The 18,107-nt window shown below is 46.6% G+C and overlaps 1 long non-coding RNA gene across 1 annotated transcript in view; it reads right to left on the bottom strand.

The window, feature by feature from the left end:
* The window catches only part of LOC146871976 (uncharacterized), a 522,926-nt gene that overhangs the window by 400,544 nt on the left and 104,275 nt on the right, over nt 1-18,107 (bottom strand). Inside the window, exon 2 of the long non-coding RNA XR_014981287.1 lies at nt 11,512-11,616. This is a non-coding gene — a long non-coding RNA (uncharacterized LOC146871976). The remainder of the gene's footprint in view (nt 1-11,511; nt 11,617-18,107) is intronic.

Here is an 18,107-nt window from a genome sequence, read left to right as displayed (position 1 = left end):
CATATTGCCAACGCGGCCGGAACCAGGGTGCCGGCCCCTTTCAATTTCCCCTCTTCTCTGGTGTTGGGCAGGGCAGTGGCGGCCGCAGGTGCGGTGGAAGTAGGTTCGCGCCCAAGGAAAGAGGTTTGATCCCAGCTTGTGAAGAGACGCTTAGAACGGTGACTCCGGGAAGTTGTCCCCCGAAAGCTCCGGGAGAGCAGCTAAAGAGGTGCCTGCCCGATCAGTGAGGCTGAGGGTAAGTGATGGTGGCTCCCCTGGGACTTAGTGAGTACTGAGAGGCCTTACAGCAATACCGGAGCTATGTGGATGTAACTGGGGCCTACATCGAACATGGAATAGGCCACGGCTGCCGGGAAACGGTAGTGGGCCCATACAGAGAAGGCTGGGCCTGCCTGAAGAGGTTATAGGACCAGTCGATCCTGAGGTGCCCTGGCTGGGGCAGCTGTGACGTAAGGGCAGCATTGAGAAGTAGCGTTTCCAGTTTCCCTGAGATATGCCATTGAAGAGCCTTGCGCCTGAGGGCCGGAGTGACCCAAACGCAACCGTCAGGTTACCCACCCGGCAACTTCGACTTGACACAGGGGGCCTAAGGTAGAAGCCGACCCATTGAATACAATTCGGAGTTGCCAGATGGGGCGCAGAAAAGGAGTAGGAGCGGGACAAACAAACCAGATTGACAAATACACCGTCAGTATGGGTTGTGAAAATAGTTCAACAGGGGGGAACGCTGATGCATTAAGGAGAAGATCAGGCCCCGGATCCCTTACTGAAGGATATAATGCTGGCGATAATGGAGTTACGAGGGACCCTGGAACCGAAGTTAAACTCGGTCACTGTGGAAGTCAACCTGCTCAGAGTAGACTTCAGGAAAATGGCGGACAAGAGGACGTTGGCGGAATCCAGCATTGACAGACTACAATCCAAGACTAAACGCCTGGAGGAGCAAGTCTTGAAATTGACCAAGAACCAGACAGACATCCTGGCCCGACTGGATGACCAGGAGGGCAGAGCTTGTTGTAATAAGATGAGTAGTAGGAGTGCCTGAGGGTATGGAGGGACAGTCGGTGGACCTCTTTTTAGGAGACTTGATCTTGAATAAACTGAAGCCGAAAAGTCTGTCAAAATTTTTCTCTGTCAAGAGGTCACACCGTGCCCTGGGACCGAGGCCTCAACCGGGGGCCCCCGTACTATAATAGCGTGCTTGCTCAACTATAGGGATAGAGATGCAATCCTCCAAGCAGCGCGCCAACATCGGGATCTGCAATATGAAAATTGCCACGTTCCGATTTTTCCTGGACTTCACACTCCAGGTACAGTGGCAGAGGCGTACCTTTGATGCGGTGAAGAGGGCCCTGTGCGACCAAAACATCAATTACATGATGTTATTTCCAGCCAAGTTGAAAATCATCGGCGGAGGATAAGACCTTCTTTTTCAACTCGCTAGAAAAAGCGAGCGACTGGTTAGAAGGCTGGAGAACGGTTTGGCGGAAAGGAGGCAGGGCCCAACAACAAGTCCCCAAGGAGCGTGGTGGAGAGCAGAGAGAGGAGGACCAGGACCGCGAGACCACAACACAGCGACAAAGACCAGATGAGTGAACACTTGATGGCATTATGACGGTCCAGATCAATATTATATCCACGTGGATACCAAACTGATGTAAAGTGACTTTTGCGTTCTGAATGGCAGTTGCAGATATTCTAAAAAAAATGGGAAAAGCTGGCGGAAGATGGACTAGAGACATACGCGCAGTGGTGCACTCATGAAAAGATCTGGGGTATTGTTTATCCGCTTGCTAAATGAGGTGCTGTGTGGCCGGAAGCTGGCGCGCACCCCTCATTAGTGGTTACCATTACACAGTTAGGGCGACAGGCACTCTGCATGTTGGGGAGGTTTTTTTTTTTACTCACCGAGCAGGGTTGCAGGGAAGGGGGGTTGGGGTATTGCTTAATCTTTGTTATTTATTCTGATGTTCCTAGCTCTAGACCAAAAGAAATGCATCAAGCATGCACGGATGAGGGAGATTGAGGGGTGAGGCACGAAACAGACTTTTGGGACCAGGTCTATGACGATAGATAACCCAGCGCAACTCCGGGCCTGGACCTGGAATGTAAATAGTTTGGGTAATAAAATCAAACGCACTCTTGTCCTACAACATATTAAGAGGAACGCTCCGGATGTCATAAAGATGGAGACACATCTTAGAGGGAACAAATATAAGGCGCTGGATCGTTTTGGATATAAGTTAGTTGCACATTCAGGGTACACATCAGACGCCAGGGGGGTGGGGAGTCTGATGCGGACTACATGCCCGTTCATCATAGAGGGAGTCTGGTCCGACGAAGCTGGCTGCTGTGTGGCTGTAGCGGGGAAGTGGGAGGGAAGAAGCATCAACTTCTGCTCGTTTTATGCACCTCCGAGGCTCCAGAAGATCGCTTTCCCAGCGATTAGTAGAATCCTCATAGGGCTCCCGATAGGCACCCTCCTAGTTGGGGGCGACGCAAACGTAGTCATGGAGCTGGAGCGCTCAAGTACTCCAATAGGGTAAGGGGGTGAGAGGCTCCTCTTTGGTTTCCTAACTGCACTGGGGTTGGTAGACATCTGGCATGCGTGGAACCCCCAACAGCAACAATACACATACTATTCAGCGCGCCACGGCTTGTTCTCTAGGATAGATTACTTATTCACGCAGAGCGATAGGATGGGAGAATTTCTTGCACCTACGCATATGGCTAGGGGTGTATCTGACCATTCCCCGGTGGGGGTCACAATCCAGGGTCCGCATGTTAACAAGGATGGGTTCCCGAAGATAGATCCATGGCGACTGAGGGATCCAGTGCTGAGAGACAAACTCAGGGAGGGGACAGATTTGTATTTCCAAGAGAATGCTGGAACGGTTGACTCGCATCAAACAATCTGGGAGGCCTACAATGCGGTGGTAAGGGGGCCAGCTCAGGCCCATATAGGGGGCCAAAAGAAGGCGGAGGCAAGGCACATGAAGTCCTTAGAGCAGGAAGTACTCCGGCTCGAAGCGGAAGCTACAGCGCGCAGAGACGCAGACCTGTGTCATGCTTTGGACCTGCGTCAGCATGAACGGAGAGCAGCTGCGGAAGGTGCGGCTTGGGCGCACGCCCTGGCTGTGCAACATCGTCTCTACGATGTTGGGGACAAGACATCCAGGCTGCTAGCCTGGCTGGAGAAGCGCAACAGGGAGCGGTCGTGGGTGGCATAGATCAAGGATAATGACAATACACTCCAAGCATCGAGTGTAGAAATCGCGGAGGTGTTTGCTTCATATTATGAGGGTATTTATTTACCAGTTAGCACGAGATCTGAAAGTGACTGCAATGAGTTACTGAAAGACTTCCCATTGCCAGTAGTGTCGCCTGAGACCTGCGAGGCCTTAGAAGTGGAGAGAATGGAGGAAGAATTGTCGACGGCATTGGGATCCTTAAAAGTGTGAAATGCAGTAGGCCCCAATGGCCTCCCAGTTGAGCAGTACAAGGGTCTAGTTTACAGAATAGTGCCACCACTACGTAGTATGTTACTAGAGGCTTGGGGAGAGGGTCAACTGCCAGTGGATCTGCGAGTGGCCACTACTGTGGTGATACATAAGTCAGGGAGGCCCCCAGATCAATGCAGCTCGTACAGGCCAATTTCCCTGTTGAGGTAAAGGTTTTGGCTAAGACCTTGGCAATTAGGCTGACACCGGTTATTACCGAATTAATTCATAGGGACCAGTCAGGCTTTATGCCCAACAGAAGCACCAGACACAATCTGGGCAGATTGTATGAGTGCTGCACATAACACGGGACCCCTTCGGTCAGCAGGCAGCTTTGATGGCGCTTGACCCCTTCATGGCCTTTGACCGTATTGAATCGCCCTATATGTTTGCAGTGCTGACTAGGCTGGATTTGGGCCCAAACTTCTGTAAATGGGTGAGACTGCACTATCAAGACCCGTTGGCTCAGGTGCGAGTTAATGGTGTTCCGTCACCGCAATTCCACTTGCGGAGGGGTACGAGGCAGGGTTGTCCTCTGTCTCCCTTACTATTTGCCTTGGCTTTAAAGTCGCTAGCACATTGGATTAGGAAGGACCCTATGATTTGGGGCATCGAGGCACCAGGGGGATGAGAAGATCGCATATCGCTATATGCTGATGATATTTTGTTGGATCTCGCAAGGCCTTATTATTCTAATCTGTCGCCAGATTACTCCATATTTTTGACCTATTTGGGAGCTATTCGGGGTATACTATAAATTGGGCCAAATCAGTGGTGTTCCCGCTGTGGCCCACCTCACCCCCTGAAATTGCAAGCGAAATGTGCAGCACCCATAGACACGGAGGGTTTCAAATACTTGGGCCTCCAGATTGTTCGGAACCAACAATTGTTTCTTGTAAGGAATCTTACCCCCCAGTTGGAGAGACTCCATTGGGTTGTACAAAACTGGTGAGCCCTGTCATCGTCCTTTGCGGGCAGAGAGGCCCTTTTCAAGATGATTGTATTGTATTGTATTGTATTAATATTTGTAAAGCGCAACTGCGACCCTACGGGTATCCAGGCCCTCTGACAGAGCAGAATCACTTGTGCTGCGGGGGGCGGTCGGTCAGGGTCTATCAAACTGCTGGAAAGAGCCAGGTCTTAAGGCTCTTTCTAAATTCCATCAACGAGTTCGACTGTCTAATCTCCTGTGGGAGCTCGTTCCACTTCCGGGCTCCCACCACACTGAAGGCCCTCCCACCCGTCCTAGTTCGTGTAAACCTAGGTTGTGTCAAAAGGCTGGCATTAGAGGATCGCAGCTGTCTTGAGGGGGAGTAACGTGCAAATCTTTCCTGGAGAGGGACCGGGCCCATCCCGTGAATTGCTTTATAAACTAAGCAGAGGGACTTAAAGAGAACCCTTTCTCTAACTGGCAACCAATGAAGTTCGTATAGCGCCTGGGTAGAGGAAGAGTCCTGCTTCCGGTTTAGCGCAAGCTTCGCTGCAGCTGACTGAACTCTCTGTAGCCCCTGCTGAATGTATTGGGGGGCTCCTAAATACAGAGAGTTACAATAATCCATTCTGCTTAGCACCGTACTCCTTACGACCATGCTGCGAGAGTCTTTGGGCAAAAGTGGAAGAATTCGGCGTAGAAGCCGTATTAACCCAAAGCATACGCTGGCAGTCTTATTTGCCTGCGAATCCAACTGGAGATTGCTGTCAAATAAGAAACCGAGATTCCGTATTGTGCTGGCTGGAACCAGTGGGGCCTCATCCGGAGTAAGCCTGAGGTCCACTGGTAGATGTTGAACCTGCCTTAACGGTGAGAAGTACATTAGCTCAGTTTTGTGTCCATTAAACTGCAGGCAGTTTCTTTGTAGCCAGTCAATAGTCAGCCTCATGCAGCTCTGGAATTGTTCAAGAGGGATTGCCTGTTTTCCTTCCAGTGAGAAAGCCAGTTGCATATCATCTGCATAGTTGATTAGCTCGACCCCCAACGTTTTGATGATCGCGAATAACGGCTGTAGATATATATTAAATAGAAGAGAAAGGCCCCAGAGTCACCACTTGATGTCTTCCCACCAGGTAGGAGCGGAGCCACTGTAGTGCCCGACCCCTTACCCCAAACTCCTCCAAACGTTGCAACAAGATTGAGTGTCTCACTGTGTCAAATGCGGCTGACATATCCAGGAGCACCAAAACAGCGGTGCTCCCGTTGTTAGCCCGCATTCGCATATTATCCAGCATGGTGACCAGAGCGGACTCCGTTCCGTGACCGGGACGGAAGCCAAATTGGTCCTTGTCCAGTAAATGGTATTCCTCTAGGTAGTCTGAGAGGGACCTACTCACGTCCTTTTCTAGGATTGTAATAGGAAAAGGGAGGAGAGAGATAGGCCGGAAGTTAGCTGGAATTGTTGGATCCAAGGTTGGTTTTTTTATAAGAGGAGAGACCACCGCCTGTTTCCAGCCCACTGGAACCAGACCCACTTCCAGTGACTGGTTGCAGATCTGGCACAGCCAAGGGAGGGTCAGGTGGCCATGGGACTTCCACGCCTTCTGGGGCAGGGGATCAAGGGGTGAGCCAGAGGAGATACTATGAGCTGTTGCAACGAACGACAAATCCGTGAAAATAGGGAAAGTGGCCAGGGAGCAGTGGCGATCCGACCTCTCGCCGGCCACCTCCCTAACTGAGTCTTGGCCGGCTATTTCATTACCCTCAAAATGATCAACTATCTTTGCCAGTTTGTCCTTCAAATGAGTAGCGATCTCATTACACAGCTTTTGTGAGGCTACTACTTCATTCTCTAGGCAGCGCGGGGCCGAGATGGTTCTTAAAACTTTGAACAATTCCTTAACCCCATTTGAGGCTTGCACTATAGAGTCGGCATAGAAATTAGCCTTACGCTCCGCAATGAGTGACTTATACCTGCTCTGTACTGATTTTAACATAAGCTTGTCCCTGTCCAAATATCCCTTCCTCCATTTCCTTTCGGCCCGTCTACAGTATTGTCTTAACGTTCTCAGGTCTTCATCATACCAGGGAGCTGACTTTTTATTCCTAATTTTTATCTTTTTCATCGGAATTAGGTGGTCTAGGTCTGCAGTGATAAACTCCTGGTAGGCATTATAATTCGCCTCCACCGTACTAGAGGCATGGAAAAGACATACTGTGGGAGGAGTTAAAAGGGCGCCCGTCCTTGCCAATTTAACCCAGTTTCTGCCTTTCCGATACGATACTGCGGTTTTAGCTTGAGCTGGGGTATGCGCCAATTGTAAATTAAAATGGACAAGGCAGTGGTCTGTCCAAATTTGGGGTAAAATATTTAAAAGCTCAACCTCAGACTCATTTGCAAAGAGGAGATCAAGTATGTGACCTCCCCGATGAGTGGAGGAGGTGACTAGTTGTTGGAGGCCAAGACTATTGCAAGTATACGTCAAGTCCCTTAGCTGGTTCTTAGTGCTAACGTTCTCCCATCAGTTAAAATCACCCAGAATAACCATTTTGGAATGTGATGATGGCCCCATCGCGCCTGCTATACATTCTGAAAAACACCCTCTGTCCCGTCCCACCAACTGTTTTTAAAAAGGTTGCCCAAGATACCCAGAATTACTATGGCAGGCAGGTACACCTAGAATAGCACTCCATAAGTTGCAAAGAGGGGTATTTGATGGAGGCCTGGCTATACCGGCTGTTCGACTCTTCTACTGGGCATCACAATTATTAGTGGTAAACGAGTGGGTTTATGTGGATAGAGACGAGCCAGCGTACAGGGTAGATTGGGACACCATGACAGCAGGTAATTGGGAGCCGCTGCTGTATGGGCAAAAACATGACCCTAAATGGCCTCCACACACAGCGGTGGTGGTGGTATGCTGGAGGGAGGCAAATCGGCCTTTGGGGTGGCAGAACAAACTGACCAGCAGAACTCCACTTTGGTCGGGTGACGGGTTAAAAGAGGTGGTCTCACTACAATGTTTTACATGTTGGAAGACAATAGGAATAGAGTGGCTGGGGGATGTGTGGAGGGGAGGGGCTCCACTTCCGTTTGAGGATCTGCAACAGGAGTTTGACCTGGCTGAGACCCAGAGGTTCCGATACTTGAGGCTCACGCATGCCCTACTGACACATTTGCATCGCGGCACCTCCCTTCCTGACCATTCCCCTTAGAGGACAGATTACTCATTGATCCCATCCCTTAAAAAGCAACCTCAACAATATACCGGAAATTTATGAACAACCTGCCTGACCCGTTAACAACCCTGAGGGCTGCATGGACCGACGACCTGGGAAACATAGATGATGAGGAGTGGCTAGAGGCACTCCAGGGACCAAGGGAGATAGCGATACGTACACGGTTTCGACTGGTCCAGCTTGGGATATTACATTGCTCCTATTACCCTTCAACACTTTTACATATGATTGGAAGGGCACCGTCACTGCAGTGTATGAGCGGCTGCCAGAGGGAGAGAACCTTTGTCCACATTCTGTGGGAATGCCCTAGGATTGTGCAGTTTTGGCGCAGGGTCACAGCAATAATGGCCAGGGTAGTTGGAACCGACGTTCCACTAAACGCAAAGTGGCTTCTACTTATAATTAAGGGTGAGGTTGACTGGCCCAGATACGTCAACATCTGGCTTACGTTGGCAGCGAGGATCACAAAGCGTAACATTGCCAAGGGATGGGTGGCGCCACTCCCCGCCCCCCCCAGTCACGGAGTGGAAGAAGGATTTGGATTGGTGTCAGACGGCAGAGGAAACGGTATATAAAAGCAGAGGGTGTGCCAAGAAATGGGAGAAGGGATGGGCACAGTGGAGTGCCTACAGGGGGTCATCCGAGAGCCATGAGGGGATGGAAGGGGGTTCAACTGACCATGGAGAAGTGATCACTTAATTGTAGTTTTTCCTCAGGTACGTGACACTAATGGGAATGGGGCCATGTGCCCCCTTGTAAATGATGTTTTCCACTCATTCCATCCCCCGTTTATCCTAAGCTACGATGTTTGAATGTTAACATAACTCAAATGTGTATGCTTTTGCAAATAACACTGTACTGTCTTGTTGAATAAAAATACTTAAAAAAAAAAAATCACATCTACTACAAGAAAAAGATGACCTAGCAGCTAATGTTCTTGCTCCACAAGTATAATACCCCTTCAGTATAGCCATCCTCCCTTTGATTCTATCCAATCTTGGAGAAGGGTAATCCATGCTAACCAACATATCAGAATTTCATACCACCCCTTTGAAGAACGCACTTTATAGCACTTCCATCCTGATCAAAGCACTCTGGACGCTTGGCAGATTTGCACCTATCTTCAAAGGGCTCCACTGGCTGCAATTGCCAGCGTATATCAATCAATCAGTGGTTTATAGAGCGCGCTACTCACCCGTGAGGGTCTCAAGGCGCCAAGGGGGGGGGGGTGCAGCTCTGGATCGGTTGAAGAGTCAGGTCTTGAGGCTCTTCCTGAAGGTGTGCAGAGTGGGGGAGCGTCTTTGCTGCGACGTAGGAGAAGGCTCTTCCGCTTGCTCTGGTTCTGCTGATATGTGGAGTCTCTGCCAGGGTGAGATCGGCGGAGGTGAGGATCCTTTTGGGTACGTGGAAGGAGACTCTTTCATTGAGGTATTTGGGTCTGATGTGGAGGGATTTGTAGGCGTGGGCGAGTAGCTTGAAGGTTGCTCTCTTCTCGAGGGGGAGCCAGTAGAGGTCTCATAGGTGTGGGGTCATGTGCTCATGTCGTGGGGTGCAGAGGACGAGTCTGGCTGCGGTGTTCTGGATAGTTTGGAGCTTGTGTAACAGGGTCTTGTTGATTCCGGCATAGAGGGCATTGCCGCAGTCCAGTCTGCTGGTTAGGATTGCGTGAGTGACTGTCTTTCTGCATTCGGGGGGAATCCATTTGAAGGTCTTGCGCAGGGAGTTGAAGCAGGTGGAGGCGACGGCGTTGATCTGGCGGGTCAAGGTGTGAGAGGAGTCTAGGATGATGCAGAGGTTCCAGACATGGTCGGTCGGGGTGGGTGGGATTCCGAGGGCAGCGGGCCACCAGGAGCTGTCCCACGCAGTGGGGGAGGGTCCGAGGACGAGGACCTCTGTCTTCTCAGAGTTCAGTTTTAGGCAGCGGACGCTCATCCAGGCTGCGATGTCTTTCATTGCTTCTTAGTCTGGTGTCTTCGGAGTTCTTCGTGAGAGAGAGGTTAAGCGGAGTGTCGTCGGCATAAGATACTATGCTGAGCCCATGCTGTCTGAGGATCGCGGCGAGGGGGGCCATGTAGATGTTGAAGAGCGTGGGGCAGAGGGAGGGTCCTTTGAGTACTCCACAGTTGATCTCTGTATGCTCGGAGAGGAAGGGAGGGTGGAGGAGAGGGTCTGATCCTTTGGGTTCTGCCAGAGAGAAAGGAGTGGATCCAGTCGTGGACTCTGGCAGCAAGAGTCCGGTGTGAGACGGTGTCGAAGGCTGCGGAGAGGTCTAGTAGGATGAGAGCCGCAGTGTGGCCCTGGTCGAGTAGCATGCGGATGTCATCGGTGGCGGCGAGAAGGGCGGTCTCGGTGCTGTCGTTGCTGCGGAATCCAGACTGAGAGGAGTCGAGGATGGCGTTCTCTTCGATGAAGGTGGTCAGCTGGGTATTGATGAATCTCTCAGTGACTTTGGCTGCGGAGGGAAGGAGAGAGATGGGCCTGTAATTTTTCAGGTCAGTCGGGTCAGCCGATGGTTTCTTGAGGAGGGGCTTGACCTCTGCTTGATTCCAGTCATTGGGGAAGATACCGGATCCGAGGGAGGCGTTGATGGTCTGGCCTAGTTCGGGTGCTATGGCAATGACCTACTCATACTCTGCAAGGCAATCCATAATAAATTCTACCTCCCCACCAGGTCTGATCTCTGACCTTTAGACACCCGGGCAGAGTATGCCTCAGGGGCAATTATTTTATTTAGCAGTTTTTCTGGCAAGGGTTTACAATTCAAACATTCGCTGCATGTTTACCCTATATTAACTTTTTCACTATCTTGCACGCACCTTTATCACCCTCATTGGACCCACACACCCACATGCACCATCCGGCAGTCCCTTAAAAAGATCTCCTATAAAGAGACCCTTCGGGGGACCCTTAGGGAATTGCAGCGCCGGCCCTACGAGGAGCAACTGCCCAATGATGAAGCATGACACCTCTTGGAGTGTGTGAGGGCAACAGAGGACAACAAGCGTTTGATCCACTCTATTAGTTGGGCACACTTACCTAGGATGTCTCTCTTTTTTCTTTTTGAACGGGTGACTATTTGCATCCTTATGCCTGGGTGACTTTTTGCACCCCGTTATAGGAACAGTGTCCCAATGTGATAACGAATGTAGGAATCAGGAGCATGGACACTGGACCTTTAACAGCTCCTTGGCCCCCCTCTCTTTTTGTGATTACTGATCTACAGAGGACCTTGTTTCCCACTGCAACAACATCACCAGGCTCGAGGCAAAGAAGCGCAAGAAGGGAGAAGACCAGAAAAAAAGCATTCTCTCCTGCAACGACACCAGAATATGAAACAGCTTAGTAGAGATAGATGGCCACCTCATTCACTTCTGTAAAACTTTGACTTTTCTCTTCAGTACAAAGTTGGGAGGAAACAGTAATACCAGGAACAAATATAAAATACAAAGAACCATTATGCTAATCCCCTGTGAGAAAAATAACACTCAACTCCACATTATTTAAAAGGAAAGTTCAATTTTAGAACTCCAAGTAGTCCACATGAATTTTAAATTCTAGAATTCCCGTGCACAGTATCTCATCTCCCGTTTTACGAGATGCTCTACGTCCTAGTTGCTTACCTTCAAAATTCGCACAGTAACCTCCATGGGGGAAAATCCTAACCTCCAAATTTTCTGCCAATTCCTGCATATCTACTTGCCTCAACAGTTCTGTGATTCAGCACCAGTCTTAAGACTGTGCTATGCAAGCTGATGCTCCACAGATTAGAAACATGTATCAGCCTTACTTCCACAGGCCTCACTAGGACTAAGATTCAAACACATCATCTAAATGCCTTACCGTCTGTCCTACGCCACTGGTGTAGGTGCCATCGGGTCATAATCAGTCAAATTTCTTACCATCCAAACACCAGCTGCAAAGAGACCCAAGCTGAGAAGAAGGTTCCTAAAATGAAGACAGAAGATATGTTTCTCTTTTCCATGGTTATGGCTTATATTTGCACCAAAGAAAGAGTGAAGCTCAATTGAATGTTTATTGGCAATGTTTATATCTGCTTCCAATGAGGATTAGAAGGAAGAGGGGGTAATCTTTCAGAAAGGCCTAACATCCAACATCTACTATCCTTAAGGGGTGATGTAAACAACTGTAGCCTGCTTGAGTGTGGAGATAAATGTGGTAATGAACCTGCACAGCTCAGTCCCCTTGACCCACATGAACAAGGAGTTTCTTCATATTCACCCCCACTCAGTGCTCCTCAGGCCAACAAGAATAAACCTACTTAGCAATTACACAGCTCCTGCTTGGTCTTGAAACTAAAGCCCAAACCCCCTGATCCTGTAGAGTTTGGCATACATGTACACGTAAGGTGGTTAAACCCCGCCACCCCCCCCCCCCACTACAAGGAAGGTGTAATATCTGTGAATGGGACTACTGGCGGGAGAACAAGCACTCTTTACAGAAAAGACTAAAAAAAGATGAATGTTGGACCTAGATACCAGCCTGCATGGCAACGCCCACGCACAGAGAAACCAAATCAGTTCCTGGATGTGACCACAAGAAGAAAGCAGACGTATAACCTATCAACAGCCAATAATGCAAACATATACAATAGAAAAAAAAGGAGAACATTGCAGAGTCAGTATTAGTAAAATGGACAAACAGGATTTTTGCTCTTCTGGCAAGGGAAAGGCTAATACATTTTGATGAGGCTACCACTAACTGTATACTACGGAGAATAACTCCTCTTCATATTATAAAGATTGCAATGAAGTAAAGGGACAAAGTGGTAATGGCACAAAAGAATAATCAGGGAAAAGGCAGAACTAGCTAATGAATTAGGATACAGTCACATTTTGGTTCAGCCATCACAAGCTTCCATTTAAGGGACAAGAACCATGTGGTTACCGAGGTTACTAGCTTGCTGATAAAGCTTGATAAGACAAAAAGCATCTGTGGTAGCTTGTGTTCTGACACATGGGGACGGGGCGTGTTGGACAGCTTACCAATCTGGGCTCAAGTACTTCTTTTGGGTCATGATCAACTACTCTTTTTGAATCATGATGACCACTGAATTCTATGTGGTGGTTTCCTTTAACATTAGAATGATTATAATTGTAAATCCATAACAATTAGTTCCACAACTGGGGAGGAAATGTCAAAGGAAGATCGGTATAGTAGATGAAACTCCAAAAAGGTCCAGATACAGAAATATCTCCAGTATGGTCTGTGCAAGACAGGTGGAATGAGTTGCTGAAATACTCAATGGGTTGGCCCCAAAGACCATGGAGATCCCAGAAATTAACCAGGTGACAGTAATTGGTCGAACTATCCCATTCCCTTTGTGCGATTTGGATTTGGCTAGTGGTACACAAAAGTAGATCGGGTCCTGAATACATGGAGTACATTGCTACTTGTGTAGAAATCAGATTTTTACCCAAGAACATACAGAAAATAATCTACATAGGAAAGAGCAGTAACCTTGACATACCTGGAGAACTCAATTCATTGCACATGGAGAGAGGCTCAGTGGGTGGCAAGTGAGCTCTGCAGTTCAAGAGTAGAAGAACATTTGAAGAGTAAACGGATCCCATCTAGAATCCGACAGACGGAAGTAGATGAAAACCTAGACAATTTCTTTTTTTTTAAAAAGAAGGGACCTTGGAAATAACCATTTCTGACCGCCTTAGCCACAGTTCAAATAATTTTAGGACAAGCTCCATTAGAATGGCAGCACAAATAACAGCCTTGAAAAAGAGAATAAAAGTATGCTGCACAACACACAAAAGGGTGATGGGAGGAATGTTTGAAATAAGACTAACTACTGGCAATCACTCAGGGTAGCATTCCAGTCCATAATTCTTTTGACCACCATGCCACCTCAGTTCAGACCCAGCCATCTTCAAATCAGTCTTGACCCAGCTCCAGTGGGAACAGTCCAGCCTGAACTGCCAAGTCAGGTCACATCCTCTCTGAACTGTAACACAAGTAACCCAGTAGGGTGTAGCTTTGTTCCAGTGGTAGATCAAGTAGGTAACAAATTGCACCTCACAACATAAAAAAGGCACCTCGCAAAATTTAAAAGGTGCCTCTACTTTGGAAATGCCATGATGGATCCAAGATCTACCTAAAGCTAAGCCTCCTCAAAATACATTTGATAAACTCCAAGAAATAATGGAACTGGAAAATAGAGTAAACCAGATAAGTGATGACACATGGTTCCTTAAAGGTGAAAAGTCTCCAAAGAGAAGGCAATAAAGCTCGAAATGGCCACAATCTTTATTAATAAAATATCAGTATGCAAGTTACCCAAGACTTGAACATATAAGAATAGTGTTTGATGAATGCATGTATACTGGACGCAAGGGTACGCGAAATATATGCAGAAACCTCACGAGGGGAGGGGCTACTAGCAGTGCTAGGACCAATAGAAACATTCATTCACAAAGTCTCCACAAGTGCTTAAGGATCAACTCCCCATCACTGATATAAAGATAGAGGGTGAATCGTATTGGCAATGATCATCGACTAATATGTAATATGTAAAATGCATATTTTTAGAGGAAAGAGAAAGGCTAAAATAACAAGAAGACCATTCAATCCATTTCTACCCGGACACTTGCATGTCCACTGAAATAAAATGATTGGAGACAGCAAAGGGGAAACTGTACAACCAGTATTGCAAATAAGGACTGATTTCCTGCAGAATAAATAAACAAGTCTGGAAGTCTGTGAATTGTGATGAAGGGGAACAAAAGGGGACAGCCGTCAGCAGAGAAGGAGCCATATCGCCAACGTTACTATCTGGCACTATGCCCATAAATGGACAGTTTGTGTTAAAGCAGTGTGCCAGTGAACAGAGTGAAAAATAAAAGCTGTTAGACCATGGAACTGTAAACTACGTCCGGTCTTTTTGCCGAACTTGCTGTCAGGCATAGTAACGTTACAGGAACAGGCAAGTATGGATTCTTCTACGAATGCAAACCTTACCTTTCCCGTTAGCTTAGGAAAGTTTGAATAATGTAGAATCACTTCATTTTTTTCAATACATAACATTCCTGAAACAATCCTTCACTAGTCAGCACCAAAATTCACCCATCTTGCGAATATGGATACAAGCTCTGTCAATTATTGAAGTCATATTCCTGGTATTTCACATGGCAGTCGACTGGGTCATTTTAAATTCCACCCTTCATCGATGAATATTCCTGGTTCAAAGGACAATTTGTCTAAGGACTTATCTCATGAGCTTAAGGATAAAAATAATTTAAAGGATATGTTAACAAGACAAACATTACTGAAAAGCCTAGAAAAACCTAAAACGTGTCGGCTTCAGCGGTAGAAACTAAGAGTCTGGGTTCCATGCTGCCCTTTTGGATGAGATATCGAAGACATGATCAACTTCAGCAGCGACAAAGAACCCACACTCTTCTAAAACAAAAATTCTGTTGAAACAATGTCAGGCAGGGTCTCTAAATGAAAGATTATCATCTATGATGAGTGCTGCGCGCGAGATCGTAAGAGGGGCACAGCAGCGGCGGCAGGACAAAGAACTGTTCAGCGGGACCCGTGGAGGAGTTCTATGCGCTAGCCTGAGGGTCTAAGCAGGCGGAAACCTAAACCTAAAATGGTGGTCAAGGGAGTTCAGGCATTGCTGGCACCTACGAGGGATGATACCACCCCTATCTCCACACTGTATTGAGAGGGCCTCTTGGGACACAACTAGATCTATCCTACATCGAATATCAACGCAACTGCTGTCTATGCTCTAGTGTCGGTGGAGGCACGTTGCTGCACCTGAACCAGTAATGGGGATCCTGAAGGAAAGTGGAGAACCTTCGACCAGCTGAGGAGAGATGAGTACCGGAAAGCTGGAGGTTGAGGCGGGCGGCGTTTCCCAATAACACCGGGACTGGTGCGGCTGATGGAACTATGACGATGCCCTCCGGCAGAAACCTTATATGTTATACTGACCGCGGTACCCGAGCAACATGGCCGATGCCCGATGGAGCTGTTTTGGCAGCTATAGAGGAGACTGACTTTGGTTTCACCTCCTTAGCGTCACCTACCCAGCTGGACATTGTTTTACCTTGTCCCTTTCTGGGTTTAACTACAAACGGTAAAGGAGGGGTTACATGGGTCTACCTATAGGAATGTGATGGAATCAGATTTGTACAGAAAAGTGGGCTGAGAGGTTTAGGTAACAGTCAAGAAAATTAAAAATAAAGCTGATAAGAAGGCAATGGTTAAGAATTTGAATAAGATCAGGTCTAAGGTTAGTAGACATTGTCCTACATTGGGATCATTACAGCTTGTCCTACCACTGTTATAATCAGGGCCACTAGAATTATAGGATTATGCGGCCGCATTGAGTTTCCCATAATTATACATTTGTCATATAATCCATCTGTCACATAATCTGCAGATTTTAACAATAAAAATGTGTTTCTAGTTCAAATAGTTTAAAAGTTACAAAAAAAATGCAGCGACTCATGTTGACACGCAGTGGAAGGCCCTTTGCATAGCTGGACTGGTTAACCTTTCTGTTGCATATTGTTATATTTGGGTGTTAAACAGACCGGTTCTAACGAGATGCAACCAATACCCAGACGGTGTTACCAAGTTTAAAAATGGATGAGATTATGATGAAATACTATTCCAAAAAGTGCCACATTATGCCACATAATTAGCCTTTCCTTGCCACATAAATTGTCCCTCTCCTGCCACATAATTCCAGTGACCCTGGTTATAATGCAGAACTATCACATACCGTGGCTTGGAAAGAACGTTCCTCCACAGCTGGGGCCAAACTTTGGAAGGAAGTGGTAAAGAAACCTTCCACCAGATACGGTAATTCCCAAACAAGCAGAATCTGAAGTCTGTGATGATGTTCTTAATACACGTCAAAAGATATTTATCACTCAAACGTACAATTGTGCTGTTAAGAAGGGATAGGTTGTCCCTTGTACAAAACATTGTAATAAGCCAATGCATTCTCAGAAAAAGGTCCATTTAAACCAAAGAGTAGCAATCTTTAAGCAAAACAGCTTGGCTACATTAGATGACAAATAACTATTAGATACTAAGAGTTACCAGGGTTCTATAGATAGGTTAGTATTTCTCTCACTATACATATCAGAGGGAAATGAATATATACTTAACTGTGGCAGCTGTTTCGCTCTCTACAAAAGTTAAACATCATTAGTGGAAACACATTACCAAAGTTGAATGTGGTGACTCAAATTTGGGTCCAGAAACTGAATGTAGTACGGTTACTCTTAGATCTCTCTTGATAGTGGAGTGTATTCTGTTAGAGGCCAAGTAATTTATGAAGCGTGGGATTAATTTACAAAAATCAACATTATTCCCAATCCTGCTTTTCCTAGTCTGTTTTGTCCATTAAAGCTAGGTAGCAATATAGCAGGCAAGGAGGTAAAAAAAAATAATAATTGGGATATGCTGGGTAGTCTTACTGAGGTTGCCTCAAAAAAATTTAAACAATGACTAAAATGGACAGGAGTTAAACACTGGTTATGGGGAGAAAATCTGGAAAATAAAAGATTCAGTCATTACTTTTAATATAGGGTGGAAAAACTTGTTGTTTTTTTAACTCTCGTGTTCAAGGAAGAGTGCAAAGGTAATCTGGCTGAATCAAAGGACTGAATTAGAAGTATTTTAATTCCACACAGCCTTCTAATTTATGAGTGTTGGGAAATGATCCAATCAGCGTTTGGATATGATCTCATTAGGTCTTGAAACATGGCATGTAGAAGCTTTCGAAAAACATTTTCGGTAAAAAGCCAATTAAAGGTCAGTTTGTTCAGCGCAAATGTGGCTTTATTACACATTAAAACCATTGCAGGCATAGCATGTCACTGTTCCAAAATTACTAGCTACCTTTTCCACTGTGTAACCTCCATTTGTCACAGCTTAACATTTTCACGATGATACCATAGTGGCTTTTATACATTAAATGACCTATGTATGAGAAGAGTATGACAAATACATGTTTGTTATAGCTAATATAAATTGTAATGTGTTGAACGCTTTCAATAGCCGTGGTGAAGTTATTGTAGGGGAGAGTGGTTGTAACTCTAAAATGAAGAACAGTGTGGTTATTCGCTCAGCGAACAGTCATAGGAGCTTTAATTTCAATTATTGATCAAGAAAATTGGCAAAGATCAGCTAACATGGAACTCCTCAGATTACAAATTCTGATCTAGACTATTCAATGAACATCACTTTTGTAAGATGGGTGATTTATTTTAAGATTGCAACTTTATTTATAAGTGATTTTTTACCACTAGTACTATCTTTAAAAAAGACCCAATTACTAGAATCCTACTGTTCTGCCTAGAGGATATAGCCTAGCCATAAAAAGGCCACTGTTATTGGGTGAAAGACTAAGCATTCGGAATCTGTACAACAATGGTGTGACG

This window comes from Triturus cristatus, chromosome 1_1 (genome assembly GCF_964204655.1).
Source record: "Triturus cristatus chromosome 1_1, aTriCri1.1, whole genome shotgun sequence".
NCBI classification, from domain to species: domain Eukaryota; kingdom Metazoa; phylum Chordata; class Amphibia; order Caudata; family Salamandridae; genus Triturus; species Triturus cristatus.
This window is presented reverse-complemented; position numbering and strand designations above follow the sequence as displayed.